Source organism: Lupinus angustifolius, chromosome LG15, assembly GCF_001865875.1.
Source record: "Lupinus angustifolius cultivar Tanjil chromosome LG15, LupAngTanjil_v1.0, whole genome shotgun sequence".
NCBI classification, from domain to species: domain Eukaryota; kingdom Viridiplantae; phylum Streptophyta; class Magnoliopsida; order Fabales; family Fabaceae; genus Lupinus; species Lupinus angustifolius.
In genome coordinates this window covers 7,934,376-7,948,614 of record NC_032023.1, presented here as the reverse complement: position 1 = coordinate 7,948,614, position 14,239 = coordinate 7,934,376, and the positions used below count along the sequence as shown (strand labels likewise).

Sequence of the window (14,239 nt, the reverse complement as noted above, 5' to 3'; positions counted from 1 at the left end):
AAAAGCCTATGGTGGGCTACTTGAGGTGAGGTCATGGTTTGCTTGATGGTTAAGTCAAGTTTGTTAAGCACCGCCCAGCACACCTACTTCACCGCTGAGCTGCTTGTTCAGCAGCTTCTGACCGTGCTGACTGGGACGTGGCTTGGTGCTTGCTGATCTGGCCAGGAGCCTGGTTCTCCGCTGAGCAGCTTGGTTGGACCGCTGAGCAGCTTGTTCAGCAGCTTGGTCTTGTGCCAGGCTCGTTTCTGACCGTGTCAAGCATATTTCTGACCGTGCCAGACCTAGTCTGGTGCTAGGCTGAGCGGCTAAGCAAATCCGCTCAGCTGTCTGGTTGAGCAGTTTGGTCCAGGTCAGGCAGGTGGCCAGGTTAGCTCAGCGGGGCTTGTTCCATGCTTAGCTGCTTGGTTGAGCACCTTGATTTTCTTTAATTTTGTTGCTTTTTGACCATGAATCTTTTCTCTTCTTTTCTTCATTTTATTTCCTACAAAATACATAAAAAGGCAATACAAACACAAATATACCAAATTGTGATATTTTACACAAAAAATATTGTTTTAAGTTGGTTTTTCTCAAATATGCTTAAGATAAGTGCCATAAAAGTGTATGATTTTTAGGTATGTTTGGCACTTATCAAAACCCTATACAAATCTCACAAATTAACAACAATATGTATAAGATCATAATCATGCAAAAACATGTAATTTCTACCCTATAAAATCTCTAAAAGAAATGAAAGATTCATGCAAGAAAAGATAGAATGATGAACACATTTAATCAACTATACATGTTTTACCATTATGTTATGCCTAATATGCACAAATAACATGTATGATTAATGCATGAACATATAATAATCTAGATGGAATGTCTCATGTAAATGATATGATTGTTTTTAGAACTTGTGAGATTTGCATCTGGGTTTACCTAACCTAGACTCAATAACTAAGACACATATCTAAGACTCTAGTTTAGACATGAAGCTCTTGAGTCCTTGGCATGTTGATTTGTTAAGTTATCTTTAAGCTTTCACTAAATCATTGTCTTCATCAAAGCATAGGTAAGCTAATAGTGCTATCTTAACACTTTGCACTTTCAATCTCCCCCTTTTTGATGTTGACAAACTCAACACCAAATTTTGTTTTGATGCATAACTTGAAGATGGTCATAGAATGCATGGTTGTTGATTTCAAAGTTAAAGCGCATAGCTAGACAACGAAAGCTGAATATTATTTACAACCTGCACACATCAAACAACAAAGCAACCTTTCTCCCCCTTTTGACGTTATCAAAAAGATAAACTAATGAATTTTGGTCAAAAGAAAGAAGAGTTATGTAATGAAATCAAACTATAATTAATCAATTAATATTGAGAATTTCATTAATCAACCAGTTGAAGGAAAAATTGAACATGTGCACATGTTGATTAGCATTTAATCGATTAAATGAATGTCTAAATTGATTAAACAGACAGAATATAGTAATTGGATAGATTTAATGGCATGGAAGGTTATACAAGAACTAATCAAGCATGGAATGATCAAGAAATTTTATTATAGCATTCAAACAACAGGCTCAATCAAACATAAGAGATAATATAACCAATCATGATCAAGAATCATTAAGCATATATTCATACTATATTTGACACAGATAAGCATATGATGTAAGCAATTTAAAAGCAAAATAGTAACGATTTAAATTCAAATGGCATGCATATCAAGTTATAATAGTTCAGCAAAAGTAAATAGTTAGAGTTACAACCCAAAAAGCATAAGAGAAAATATGTCTCAAAAGTACAAAGTAGCAAAAACCCTGAAAGTTAGCCATATAGAAGAACTAAATCTAAGGCAACCTAGGGTCTGAAGTCTTCTAATATAGGGATGCAGAGGAAGGTCTCTATCATCAAGAACTGTCATAGTACTATCACCCTTGATGAGGAATCTCAGCTTTTCAAATTTTGCATAAAACCTCTCATTCCGTGCCTCAACAATGTTTTGAACAAAGCTCATCATAGCCTGATAGTGGTTATCAATGTAGGCGACCTGACGTTCCTCAAAATGCTCCAAGTCTGTATGGTAGGAGTTTCAGAGACTGAAAATGTAGATCCATTCTATTATTTAACATTTGCTCCATGGCATCCAACTGAGCTAATCCAAAGGATGGTTCTTGTAGCGCGTTTCTAGTTGGCTCCCCCCGAGTTCCTGCATTAGGCTGATCTGTTCCATCCTGATCCTCATCACCAGATAGATCCAAATCCACGGTAGTGTAATCCTCTTGGTATTGCCAAGTACTTCCATACATGTAGATGCCCATTTTGTGGATTAAGCTTTCACCAACAAGGTGATCTTTATCAGAAGTCTCCGTGATGATGGTGTTAGATACATCAATATGCAGATAATCAATGATCCTCAAAATGAATATACTATAGGGAAATAACTTAGATCGTGAGGTAGAGACATTATACACGACCTTCAAGATCTCCTTAGGACAATTAATCATAATATTTTCCTTAACAACATACATGAACTTCAAATCATTCAAAGTAGGTTGTGCATGATTGGTGTTTCTCTGAAATAAAATGTATGTAATCAGATAGTGAAGCAATCTATTCTCTACAGATAATGAACCAACATTAGTTCTCCTTGGATATACAGATGGGGACCTCTCAAACAGGATTTGTAAACATCAACAGCATCAAAATCCTTAAGTCATTCACAATCACCTAGGCTAGCACCATTAGTGGATAAGCCAACCACATTCATAAAGATATCACTATCCGTCTCAAATAAATTTCCATAAACCATGGACCAATACTTTCCATCCTTATATTTAAAGTTGGCATAAAATTCTCTAATTAAAGCGGGGTACAAATTTCCTGTTAATTCCAAAAACATGACAGCTTCCTTAGCTTACATACCTTACGGAAACTCAAAATTTTCTTCCGTCATCCAGGTTAGATCAGCATACCTTATGTAAGTTGGTTTCCTGCCCTGAAACTTTGACAACTGAGTCTCCTGAAGTATGAGAGAGTAGTAGGGATCTCCTCGGTCTTGCCTCACACTCGGATTCGAAGATGAAGCAGTAGGAGGCCTACGAGTGTCATGAGCAGTTGTCTTGAACCTCTTTGAACATCCTCTTTCCATTTTTGAGTTGAAAATCCATGAGTATATGAGAGGAAAAGAAGGTTAAGGGAGGGAACCTAAACTTTAGGGTTTGGAATTGGGAATGGGGTTTCTTGGAAGATTTGAGAGAAAGTGGGATAAAATGAGGTGCAATATGGGTATAGGTGAGGTATAATTCTTCTTTTAAGCTAAAATCTTGAATTTTGTTGTTGCTTCTGATATTTAGAGAGAAAAGGGGGAAGAGAGGATTTGAAAAAATGGCAAAAACGCTATTGATTCTAATTTATCTGCTGCCATTAATCGATTAAGAGTTGTATTTAATCGATTAATCATAGTTAAAATTCCAGATTTGCAGAAAAATGAGCTCAGGTAATCGATTAATGTAGGACGTTAATCGATTAAATTTCGTGAAAAATAAAATGTTGGCTAGTGGAACTCATTTTAATCGATTAAAAATAATGGTTAATCGATTAACATGCATCAGATTTGTAGAAACAAGAGGTTTTTGGGTTTTAAAAGCATGCAAAGATTTCTAACATATCAAGCAATTTTTAATCAATCACACATACATTTTGAACTTATCATGCTAGATCATGAGTTATAATAGGAATATAATGCATTCAACACATACACATTTTGAAGAATATAAGACATTTAACATGCGAAGCACATAATAAGGTTTTAGACGATTTGAACCAAGATAATTTTCATCAAGGATTCCAAGTTCTCTTCGATAAACATAGAAAGTATCTCGTGAGAGGGGTTTGGTGAAAATATCGGCCAATTGCTTATTAATTTTAACAAATTCAAGCACACAATCGCCTTTTTATACATGATCACATAAGAAATGATGTCTAATTTCTATATGTTTGGTTCTTGAATGCAAAACGAGATTCTTGGATAGGTTTATGGCACTTGTATTACCACATTTTATAGAGATCTTTTCTAGATTAAGTCCAAAGTCCTTAAGTTGTTGTTTCAACCATAGGATTTGAGCGCAACACACACCTGCGACAATGTATTCCGCTTTGGCGGTGGACAAAGCAACACAACCTTGCTTTTTACTGTGCCATGCAACTAAGGAGCTGCCTAGTAAGTGACAAGTCCCACTAGTGCTCTTCCTATCCAAATTGCATCCCGCAAAATCGGAATTGGAATATCCTACCAAGGATAGTGAGGCATCCCTAGGATACAATAATCCCATGTTAGTTTTTTTAAATATCTCATAATGCGTTTAACATCAGTATAATGTGAATCTTTAGGAAATGCTTGAAATCTAGCACACATACAAACACTAAACATAATATCGGGGCGACTCGCATTTAAATATAATAATGAGCCGATAATCCCTTGATACTTGGTTACCTTGATTGCTTTTCCCTTTTCATCTTTGTCTAGATAGCAAGCGGACACCATAGGTCTTGAAGCTTCTTTGCATTTCTCCGTATCGAACTTTTTCAGTAACTCCTTATAGTATTTTGATTGATGAATGAAGATGCCACTTTCCATTTGTTTGACTTGTAGCCCAAGGAAGAAGGTCAGCTCGCCCATCATCGACATCTCAAATTCTCCCTGCATCATCTTAGAAAATTCTTAACGAAGAATGTCATTAGTAGATCATTAATAATACATGATCATCTAATCTACAGATAAAGAGGGTAGTATCAACCATACCCCTCACGAACCCTTTTTCCAAAAGGAAAGACCTCAATCTATCATACCAAGCTCTAGGGGCTTGTTTCAGGCCATAAAGGGCCTTCTTGAGCTTACATTCATGGTTCGGATATTTAAAATTTTCAAAGCTGGGAGGTTGATCAACATATACCTCCTCTTGAATGTAGCCACTCAGAAAGGGGCTTTTGGCATCCATTTGAAAGAGCTTAAAGTTCATAATCGATGCAAAGGATAGAAGAATCCTAATGGCCTCTAATCTGGCTATAGGTGCGTAGGTCTCATAATAATCGATGCCTTCCTCTTGGTTGTAGCCTTTGGCCACTAAGAGTGCTTTATTTCTTATGATCAATCCAGATTCATCTAATTTATTACGAAAGACCCATCTAGTACCAATCACTGGATGTTCTTTAGGTTTAGGGACCAAGTCCCATAAATTATTACGCTCCAATTGGTTTAGCTCTTCTTGCATAGCTATAACCTAGTGCACATCCTCAATGGCCTCATCGATGGTCTTTGGCTCGATTTGAGATACAAAAGCAATGAAGTTACAAAAATTACATAAAGAACTATGGGTTACCACCCCTATAGTGATATCACCTATAACTTTGTCGAGTGCATGATCCTACTTGGTCTTCCACGCAATTGGCTGGTCTTGATGCTCATCTTGGACAATTTCTCTACTTCTTCTTCTTTATCATGGTCCATGTCCTTAGAGTACGCTTTTTCTAACGCACCTGCAACATCATCAGAAAATACCTTTCTCTTCTCTTTTGGAGAAGAGTCGTCAAAATGGACATGTACATACTCTTCTACTTGCATTGAGTATTTATTAAAGACTCGATAAGCTTTACTATGTAATGAATACCCTAAAAATATACACTCATCAAATTTTGAGTCAAATTTCCCTAAAGCTCTCTTTCCATTATTTAAGATAAAGCATTTACAACCCAAAGCATGAAAATGAGAAATATTAGATTTTCGGCCTTTTAAAAGTTCATAAGGAGTTTTTTGAAAAAGTAGGCCTCAAGAGTATATGATTTATCACATAGCAAGATGTGTGCACTGCATCAGCCCAAAAATAATTAGGAACCTTGCTTTCGTTCAACATGGTTCTAGCAAGCTCCTCTAGGACTCGATTCTTCCTCTCAACAACTCCATTTTATTGAGGGGTGCGAGGGGCCGAGAATTGATGCATAATACCATATTTATCACAAAACTTATCAATTTGATGGTTTTCAAATTCGCCACCATGATCGGATCGAATATATACTATCTTATGGTTAAACTGATTTTGCATTTGTTTGGCAAGGTTTTTGAAAGGCTTGAAAGCATCGCTCTTGGACGAAAAAAATAGTGTCCATGTGAATCTAGAGAAATCATCAACAATTACTAAAGCATAAAAACTACCACCAAAACTCATAACCTGTGATGGTCCAAACAAGTCCATGTGGAGAAGCTCCAAGGGTCTTGTTGTGGATATCACATTCTTTTTACTAAAAGAGTTTTTGACTTGTTTACATTTTTGACAAGTATCACAAGTTTCCTGAGTATTAAAATCAAGTTTTGGTAACCCATCAACCAAATTATTTTTAGACAATTTAACTAGATGCTTTACATGAATATGAGTGACGCGCCTATGCCAAAGCTAGATGTCATCCTCTTTAGATATGAAGCATTTTGAAAATAGAGTAATGATATCCTCCAGGTTAACCATATAGATATTAATAATACGATATTGACAAACTTAACTTTATTAGATATATTGTCATGAATTACACAACATTCAGAATCAAAAGATACATGGTTACCTTTGTCGCAAAGTTGACTGATACTCAAGAGATTGTGTTCCAGGCCTTCAATATATAGCACATTCTCGATCACTACCTGATTTGAGTTTCCAATCGTTCCGGTGCCAAGTACCTTTCCTTTGTTGTTGTCTCCATACGTGACAAACCCTTTTTATTTCAAGGATAGATCTAGGAATTATAATCTATCTCCTGTCATATGTCTCGAGCATCCTCTATCAAGATACCAATATTGTCCATGTGCTCGTAGACATACCTGCAAAATAGATCACTTTCCTTTTTCAAGTACCCAATTTATATTGGGTCCTTTTCTGTTAATAACTAGGGAGTTATCTCCCTTTTTCATCCAAACATATACACCACTAGGTATACCATACTTCTTGATATAACAAGAGTAGGAAGTGTGACCATGTGTGCCACAATAAAAGCATGTAGGAACCTTCTTATTATAAAATTTCTTATTAGACCGAGTAATAGGTCTCCTATATGGTCTTCTCCTATGGATATGGGGAATATATCCTAGTCCGGTTTGGTCACCAACATTTCTAGTTTGGCTAAGCATAGTGTCTAATATGTTTTGACTCTCTGTGAGTTTTGCGAGTTTTTCATTAAGTCTCAAATTTTAAGTTTTCAAAGTCTTGCAAGAATCACAGACAGTTGATTGACATAAATTATCATCAGAGAAATTGCATGTATTGCAGGAATATATTAGATCTAATTATTCATTCTCTAGTTTTAGCTCATCTAATTCTTTTTGTAATGAAACAATTTTCTATTCACTTAGAAGGATTACTCTTTTTCTATCAGAACTAATCCTAGCTAATTTCTTTAATTCATCATGCAATTCCATATAAGCATTATATAAATCCTCATAAGGAGGTGAATCATTAGATGAAATAGATGAGGTGTCAGAATATACCTCGTTGTTTACCTCCTTTGAATTTGAGCAATAAGCATTATCTGTTCTGGTCATTAAGCATAGCTTGATTGTCTGCTCTTCATATGAGGTGCTTGATGTTGTATGCTCCTCCAGTATGTTCCATACAATGTAGGCTTTCTTTGACTTGAAGTCTCGAGGAGTGCTCTTTTCTGAATCAACCTTCTGGAGGTAAGTAGGACATTGAATCCTCATGTGTCCTAGCTTACCACACTCATGGCAAGTGAAGCACTCTTTGTTGTTCTTAAATTTTCTAGTTGACTCACGCGCTTCTTTCTTCTGGAAACGTTTTAAGCCTCCTTTCTTTAGGAATTTCCTGAATTTTCGTACGAGAAGGCTCAAAGTCTCATCATCCATATCTGAATCAGACTCATCATCTTCTTCCTCTTCTGTAGATTGAGACGTTGTTTCTTTGATAAATATACTTTTCTTTTTGCGGTCCCTCGTGCATTGTCAAGCGTCCAAGCTCCATCTCGTGCTCTTGAAGCTTTCCAAATAATGTCGCCAAAGGCATGGAGTCAAGATCCTTGGATTCCATGATAGTTGTTACTTTAGGTTGCCATCTCCTGTCAAGACAACATAAAACTTTATTAGTAAGTTCTCCTTTGGTAAAAAATTTATCTAGAGCAACTAAATGGTTAACTATATGAGTGAATCGTTTTTTCATGTCACTGATAGATTCACTCGGTAACATACAAAACAATTCCTACTCATGTGTCAGGGCATTCAACATGGCACGCTTGACTTTGCTAGTGCCTCCGTGAGTCACTTGTAAAGTGTCCCACATTTCCTTGGAACTTTGACATTACGAAACCTGAAAGAACTCATCATATGATAGGGCCGATGTGATAATGTATTTAGCACATAGGTTGTATTGAACCTTTTTATGTTCATCATCGGTCCATAGACTTTTCGGTTTTTCTTTCGGTTCATCGTCCACTAAATGTTATGGAACGAAGGGCTCGTTGACTACGGAATCCCAAGTATCTGAGTCAATGGCTTCTATGAAGATTTTCATGCAGACTTTCTAGTAGGCATATCCTTCGCCACTGAATACGGGAGGGCGATTAATGGATGCGCCATCACCTACAAAGGGGTTGGTGGAACCCTTTTGTTTTCCCTTAAGAATCACGTGTATACGATTGAGCTAGCATGTCGTACTAGCTCTAATACCACTTGTTAGGTATCAATGACAGAACACACCTAGAAGGGGGTTGAATAGGTGTTGCAGTTCCCAAATACCGCTTTTCGCACCAAAGCCCTATTCTGGAAAATCGTCCAGTTCATCGATTAAAGCATTGACTTAATCAATTAAATCACACAAAATAGTAAGTTGTTGAATGGCTTGATTGCACAACCACTCACCTATATTATAGAAATGATATAGTAGATATATTTGAACATAATTAATCACTATATGGCATAATTACAAGATTCAAAATATCAGCTAAAATAGGCAATAAAAACAACTTGAAAAAGTAAAGAGATAAGAGTAAGAAACAGTCTGCAACAAGGATTTTATACTAGTTCGTTTTGCAGTCCACTATAAAACTACATCCAGTCCTCCCCTTCCGATCTCGGGAGATTTGTTTCACTAAAACTGAAACAAATGTATATTACATAACACTTCCAATTACAAGACCTTAATTTCTACCTTCTTGAATTCCTAGAACCCCTACCTTGGTTTGACTCCTCTAATCGCCTAGGAAAACCTTTCCTACAATCTAGCCCTAGCCAACAGTATGTTCTATACTCAAGACCTGTAAGTCTTGATGAAGACACACTGAATCTCGTTGGTGGTAAGACACTAAGAGACGACTTTCCTTATCGCAAAAATAGCACAAAAAAATAGAGTATTGTGAAGCACAAAATGACTCAAACATTACAATTAAGAACAAACTATAAACCCTATACAAATCTCACAAATTAACAAGAATATGTGTAAGATCATAATCATGCAGAAACATGTAATTTCTACCCTACGAAATCTCTAAAAGAAATGAAAGAATCATGCAAGAAAAGATAGAATGATGAACACATTTAATCACATGCAATGGTTGACATTTTAATCCCTAAGCATGATACTATCTCTCACTTTTCTCACATGCAATTCTCTCTGCCTATATGACATACAATGAGCACGAAAATATGCAACTTAGAAATTCTAAAAATGAATGAATGTCTGAAGCATGGTGTAAAAACATAGTTTATATAGAAAAGTTGTTAGACGCTCTGTTAATCGATTAAGTGCCCTTTTAATCGATTAACTGGCTGTTGAGAATACTTGAATTATGTTTTTTAGTTCTCTATTAAAACTGATTAAAACTGATTTTAGGTTAATCGATTAACGCATTTCTTAATCGATTAACTGGCATATTTTCAGCTAAGAGATTAAATAGTAAACTACATATATGTTATGCTTATCAACTATACATGTTTTACCATTATGTTATGCCTAAGATGCACAAATAACATGTATGATTAATGCATGAACATATAATAATCTAGATAGCATGTCTCATGTAAATGATATGATTGTTTTTAGAACTTGTGAGATTTGCATCTAGGTTTACCTAACCTAGACTCAATAACTAAGACACATATCTAAGACTCTAGTTTAGACATGAAGCTCTTAAGTCTTTGGCATGTTGATTTGTTGAGTTATCTTTAAGCTTTCACTAAATCCTTGCCTTCATCAAAACATAGGTAAGATAATAGTGTTATCTTGACACTTTGCACTTTCATATTAAAATATATTTGTATGCATAAAATGTCTAATTTATTTATTCAAAAAACAATGATCAACATCGCTCACTACAAAAAGTGTGGTTGAAAGTTTTATCGCCTATTACATTTAACAACGGTCTTATCAAGAACACTCTTCACAACGAGCATTATTGAATATTACTTGATATTTAAAACTCAAAACCTGATTCACTTCCCTCTACATTCTCAAACTTGTTCAAGCATGAACCCTCATACACTCATAAACCCTCATGCACTCAAATAACCCTCATGCACTCAAATAACCCTCATGCACTCAAATAACCCTCATGCACTCAAATAACCCTCATGCACTCAAATAACCCTCATGCACTCAAATAACCCTCATGCACTCAAATAACCCTCATTCATTCAAAAAACTTCAACAATGAATTCTCACACCAGTGATAGTGCTACCCCCGAAAGTCAAAAATGTACTTCATGTCAAATGACTTCTATGAAGAAGGTTATTCGTGCAAGAAGTAAGAATATCAAGTTACAGGTTGAATAGAACACAAAGGGTCAACCATTAAACACGAAGGATGACAATACTTTGGTAAGCTACATTGGTATTATGATTAGATAGAATGTGCCGATAACATTAACCTCTTGGAATGATAAGTTTTTTATTCCCGTGAAAGAGCACATTTGGAATGATATAATAGTAAGTTGTTATTTATATAGTGTTTATGTATTTTCATGCAATGTATTTATGTGTTTTCATGCAATGTCTTTTTTTGTTTTCATGCAATGTATTTTTGTGTTTCCATGCAATATATTTATGTGTTGTATTTATGTATTTTCAGTCAACTTTTGAAGTTGGTGAGGAACATAAGGATTACATCCTTAAATCTGATGGCAAGGCTCTCCAACAGTTCAGAACAGATGTCAACAAGTTTGTCAAAGATGATGATGGCAAAGTCAACCTCAAACCTCCAACCAAATATTTCCGAAGATAGGTGGAAGACTTTTGTCACTAAACGCACAAAAGGAGTCTTTCATGTTAAAGTCATCTTCTTTGTGTTGATTGTATACTTAAGCTTTTGTATATATGATTGTACATATTGATGTTAATGTCGTTTATTTTCACATAAAGTAAGTTATGAAAACCGAAAGAGGACATCTAAACCTTTGTATCCATATCGAGCTTCTTGAGCGGGGTATAGAGCAATTGAGGAAAAAATTGCAAGTATGGTTAATTTGTAAGTACATTATTAGTTATATTTTGTGTCCATATCTAATTACATTATTAGTTATGTTTTGGCAGATGGAACAAAATGATACACCTTCAAATGTATCTTCAGTGGACCTCGACGTTCTGTGGATGGATGCCTGTAAGAACAAGGACAATATCGTCGACAATCAAAACGTTCAAGAAGTGACAAACCACGGTTTAAGTACAATGCTTATTATTTAAACTTGATTTTCATACTTTATTTATCATTGTGATTAATTAACATTATGTTTTTTTTATGTGTTAGGTTGCACTAAAAGGAAAGGAAAGAGACTACAGACCCCAGAGAGTGAGTAGGTACTTGATAAGGTACAAGGAGTATTTGAGTACTCAGACCATATATGGGGTGCAGGATTTGGGGTTATCAAGTGATACTATTTATCCCCTCAAAATCATGCAACCCAAGTCGAGTTGGCTCGGATGCAGAACTAGTTGAATACCCTCATGCAACAGTTCAATTTTTTTTAAAGATCAATTAAAATTAAGGAACTTGATGGCCATCAATAAGGCGGTGGTCCTAGCATCAATGAGAGTTGTATAAAAGCTACTCACAACATTCCTGAGGTAATGTAATTGACTTGTTTTCATTACTTTCCCATTAATTTAATTATAGTCGTAAACATATATGTTTTAACTAACATTTATGGAAACAATAATTACCATTTATATCTGGTTATGCCATCTAAGCGATTAGTGAGTATGTGGCATAATGCACCTATCTTCCCTAACCATGTGAAGGTCGGGATTGATATTGTAGTGGATGTTGATGCATTATTGCCAATTCCTGTCGATGAGGATACATTTATAGCGGCAGAGGCAATAGGCACTTATGTGTCTTGGCCAATACATCTTGTGGTTGTAGATATTCCTAAGGTGTGATTTTCAATACATTTAGTTACAAACTTCTTATTATATTTTTATTAATTGATCTATAATTGATATGTTTTATATTAAAAGTTTCAAGTACATGAACATTCTGGACCCAAAGAAAAAGAGTTAGATGGCTCATTGATATCCTCTCCTATAGAAGAACATATTCATGTACATGAAAAGGTCAAAGTTGTGAAGTCTAAGCATAGCGAAATAATTAGTAAGCTACGGTCTAAGTCTAAAGGATCTTCGGGAGATGAAGCATCCAAGAATATCATTTTATGAACTCAACCGATGAAGGGTGTAAAAGACTTGGGTTATGATTGTTTATTTCTGATATCAATGTGATGTGAAGTCTTCGGGTATAGTACCCCAAATTTCCTTGGCTTTGATGAAGTTAAGGACGTATATAAACATGATCATATAAGTTCATCTTTCATATGTGTATATATAAGGTAATTCATGTTTTCTTAACTTCTCACTTTTACATTTAATTTATCATTGGTGTTATAATTAACTAACATTGATGTTATATGTTAGGTACTTTTATAACAAAATTATCGTGAAAGATACAAGGAAGGTATTGTTCTTGTCCCCACAATATACAACTTTGGTGATGAGTAACCCCAATGAAAATAAGAAAAACAGAGGGAGGCAGCAACAACATGTAGTTGATATGCTCATCAAACATAAAGACAATGCAGATTTATTCCTTGCACCATTTAATATCGGGTGAGAATTTTTTTATATACATAATTTAATTGTCTTTACTATCTTTGTGCTTAACATTTCCTAACCATACGTAATTAAATTTATATGTTTTGTTAGACAACACTGGCTTTTGATTGTCATTAATCGGACTGAAGAACAAATATATTATTTGGACTCTTTGAAACATGGTGTTCTGAACAAGTACCCCGCTATAAAGGAAATTTTCACTATGTTAGTACATATTTTGTTTAGTAATGAAGTTCACTTTCACTTTCTGTTTATTAATGAAGTACATATTTTATTGTGTAGGGGGCTGCAAATTTACAAAGCCCAAGTTCCTCTAAATCTTCAACAAAAAACATCATATGGAATCTTGTAAAGGTACTTATATGTATATTTAATTTCAAGTAAAGGTACTTATATGTATATTTAATTTTAATTGTAGACTCCCTGCCAAAACAACGACAAAGATTGCGGCTATTATATGATGTACTTCATGAAAGAGATAATTCAACAGTGGCCAACTTTAGTCCAATTTGACATAGAGGAATACACATATGACCAAATTATCCAAATTAGGGAAGATTGGAAAAAAATATTACTTACTAATGTTATTAGTAACTAGTTTAGGGTTTACAATGTATAGATTGTAGCTTAGGGAATCAGATTGTAAGCTTAGGGAATCTAATATATAAATTAGAGACTACAATATACTGTTTTGGTTTATCCAATCAATCATAAGAATACATTTGTTGTTCAATGTATTGTGTCATTATATTACTATTCTGTTTTGAATACAATTGTTGAATGCAATTTGTGTTACGTTCTATTATGTTGAATACCATTTTTTATTCATTGTATGGTTTATAGATTGTATTTTGGTATTGTGTTATGTTCTTGCTAGATTTAGTTTTGGTGTGTTGGTGTTGTGTTTTGCTATATTATGTTTTGGTGTTGTGTTGTGATTTGGTGATAGATGTGTCTATTAAGTGTGTTAGAAATAGGAACTATGATATTTGATAACACTTCTTTAAAGAAGCGTTTTTGAATGTATGCAAATTGCATATACAATAGCGTTTCTTTAAAGGGGCGTTGTTGAATCGTTGCACATAGCATATTAAAT

The 14,239-nt window shown here is 34.9% G+C and overlaps 2 long non-coding RNA genes across 2 annotated transcripts in view; both read left to right on the top strand.

Annotated features, from left to right (window-relative positions):
* Positions 1-13,699, top strand: part of LOC109327891 — a 17,649-nt gene extending 3,950 nt beyond the window's left edge. The window contains exon 3 of the long non-coding RNA XR_002105362.1: positions 13,562-13,699. This is a non-coding gene — a long non-coding RNA (uncharacterized LOC109327891). The remainder of the gene's footprint in view (positions 1-13,561) is intronic.
* LOC109327892 lies at positions 12,727-13,449 on the top strand. The gene is made up of 3 exons (XR_002105363.1): positions 12,727-13,137; positions 13,234-13,347; positions 13,426-13,449. It is a non-coding gene; the product is annotated as an uncharacterized LOC109327892 (long non-coding RNA).